Source organism: Sinocyclocheilus anshuiensis, unplaced genomic scaffold (genome assembly GCF_001515605.1).
Source record: "Sinocyclocheilus anshuiensis isolate Anshui unplaced genomic scaffold, SAMN03320099.WGS_v1.1 scaffold3011, whole genome shotgun sequence".
Taxonomy (NCBI): Eukaryota; Metazoa; Chordata; class Actinopteri; order Cypriniformes; family Cyprinidae; genus Sinocyclocheilus; species Sinocyclocheilus anshuiensis.
Window position 1 is genome coordinate 108,036 of NW_015549563.1, and position 3,022 is coordinate 111,057.

At 40.0% G+C, this 3,022-nt stretch overlaps 1 pseudogene; it reads right to left on the reverse strand.

The window, feature by feature from the left end:
- The window catches only part of LOC107657203 (clathrin heavy chain 1-like), a 50,828-nt pseudogene that overhangs the window by 34,840 nt on the left and 12,966 nt on the right, over positions 1–3,022 (reverse strand).

Genomic DNA, 3,022 nt, shown 5'->3' on the forward strand with positions numbered 1-3,022 from the left:
TTTGGACAACTTTAAAGATGATTTTCTCAATATTTAGATTTTTTTGCACCCTCAGATTCCAGATTTTCAAATAGTTGTATCTCAGCCAAATATTGTCCTATCCTAACAAACCATACATCAATGGTAAGCTTATTTATTATTATTTCAGATGATGTACAAATCTGTCAAATTGACCCTTATGACTGGTTTTGTGGTCCAGGGTCACAAATGGGAAAGAGCAATGAATTTTCCACCTTCTCTCCTTTGAGCCATTTCTCCAGCAGCTGTGTTCGTCCCTGCTGCAGCACCGGCCTGCAGAGCTCCACCGACTCCAGCTTATTGAGCTGCCCGCGGTCCAGCAGGACCCCGAAATACTGCAGCAGCGCAGACGGCTGGCCCCCCTGCGCCGGGACGGCCTGGAACCGCCGGATGGTCTCTGCTGATCGCAACACACCCTGAGAAGCAGAGAGAGGATTCAGAGACAAGCGTGTGTGTTCTTGACAGTGATTCCGTGTGACTCAGGTTTGAGCTCTCCGAGTGTGTGTTTTTCGGGGACCTTGGGACCCGACGCAGCGACTTTGGCCGCCTCGGTGTAGCTGCCCTGAGAGAAGAGCGTGTTGAACTTGTGCGTCAGGAGCTCCTCGGCTCCGGGAAGATCGCTGCGTAACGCTAAACGCAACGCCAGCTCGGGATTCTGCAGCACGTTAGCCACGTAATTTACTATGTTCTCCTCCTCCACACACACCGACAGCACCTAAACACACACGCACGCACGCACAAGCACACACACACACACACACACACACACACACACACACGCACGCACACACACACACTCACACACACTCACTCACTCACACACAATCACTCACTCACTCACTCCCTCACACACTCACACACACACACACTCACTCACTCACACACTCACTCACTCACTCACACACTCCAGATAGACAGATAAACAAAGAGAATAACTTTGAGCTCAGAGTTACTGAATAACAATAAAACTTGTAACTTATAATAACAGACAAACCCAGTTCAATATTTGAATAAGATTCATGTGCTCATGCTTTAGTAAAGGACATACAGTATAAAATGCACAATTCTGGACTCCAGAAGCAAGTTTGAGTGCGTTTTTGTCCTGTTTTCTTGTTCAGTTGTATTTAGTTAGTATTTTCAGTGCTGCATGTACAGATGTGTGTACCTGCCCCTTCTTATTGACCCCGATGACCCCGGATGTGCTCTCATGAGCGGCCGTGACGAATATGGTTTCAGCGCTGATGCGGTTCATGTAAATGCACACGCCCGACTCCAGATCATACATGTGAAAATAACCGTATTTAGTGATGAGGTAGATGACGCCGTGCTTAGTCCCCATCTGAGAGAGATAACACAGAAGCTAATTCTACATGTGCTCAGGAACTCGTCCAGCATCAGGTAACAGAGTGCATTAGTGCAAGCATTTTTTCCATTCATTTTTCCCATAGGGATTTTTAAAAGAGTCCACATTAAAGCGTTATAAGATTTGATCCAAACCAACCAGCTATGAGGAGAATCACAACATCACAAACTTTGATTTGAAGCAAAAAAAGTAGGCTATATGAAAATTGGACAAAAAGACAAAGATACAAGACTGTGAACTTAACAACTTCAGTGAGTGAAAAACTACAATCCCATGAAGCACTGACGAGTTTAGTAACAGATTACATGTGATCTGGATTCCAAACATTAAGTACTCGCAATTAGATTACATTGCTCATAATCAGATTACTGTTACTTTTTTATGGATTACATGATTACATATTATTCACACAATGGCAGCAAATTATCCATCATTTATTAATTTATTTTTCTCTTTTAAAGTTTCCTCTCTAAAAATCCTACTGTGTGTCATACTATTTAGCTTTGAAAACTTCATTGCTGTTTTCATGTTTATTAATACTTCTTCATGTAATGCAAGTTTTTTTTTCAGCCAAACCACTTTGACGTAAAATATTCCCTTAGGAAGTGAATATTTCAATAATTTAACAAAACTTTTGCATGTTCACAACTCTCTGATGATGGTCACATTGACATGCAGGTAAACAAATTAAATGTTTTTATTTTTAGTGTTCAAGTCTTTTATTTTGTTTTTATTTTAAAATAATGTATTTTTATTTTACATTTTTATAATTTAATTAATTATTAGCATTTTAACAACTCGCAAACCCACTGCAGTTCTTACATTGACCCCATGCTGGGAAACCCTGGAGTAATGTAATATCAACTCTCTGATGATGGTCACATTGACATGCAGGTAAACAAATAAAAAATTTTATTTTTAGTGTTCAAGTGTTTTATTTTGTTTTTATTTTAAAATAATGTATTTTTATTTTACATTTTTATAATTTAATTAATTATTAGCATTTTAACAACTCGCAAACCCACTGCAGTTCTTACATTGACCCCATGCTGGGAAACCCTGGAGTAATGTAATATTTAATGCATTTTATGACGTTGATATCAAAGAATGAAATATATTTTCTTTATGTGCTTTTTTATATCAATGGGGTACATTTACTGGCAAGTTGAAAGCAAGTTAGGTAAAAAAAAGTAATCTAAAAGTAACCTAGAAAGTAGTGCTGTCAAAATGAATGCGTTAACGCATGCAATTAAAAATTTTATGCAATTAACGCAGGGGCGGAGCTAGGGTTCTGCTTCTGTCTCTTTTTCTCTTGACAAGAATTTTATTTATTTAGTCACAGAACGTCTTTACGAGCACATCAAACGGGAGACTTTCAGACGCGCACTCCAACTTAACCTCAGCGTCAGGCGCGAGTCAAACGAGAAAAGATACAGGAGCTTCAGTAACAACACTGAACTGCAGTCAGATGAGATGCTGTCAGGCCGTATGTCAGTAAAAACCAATTTTCCTGTCCTGTCAGCCGTTATTCTGTGCTCGTAGCACATGCTCTTCAATTGCACGCACAAATGCAGCGACATATTAAAGCGCGAAAGAAACGTCTCGGTTACGTATGGTAACCCTCGTTCCCTGAAGGAGGGA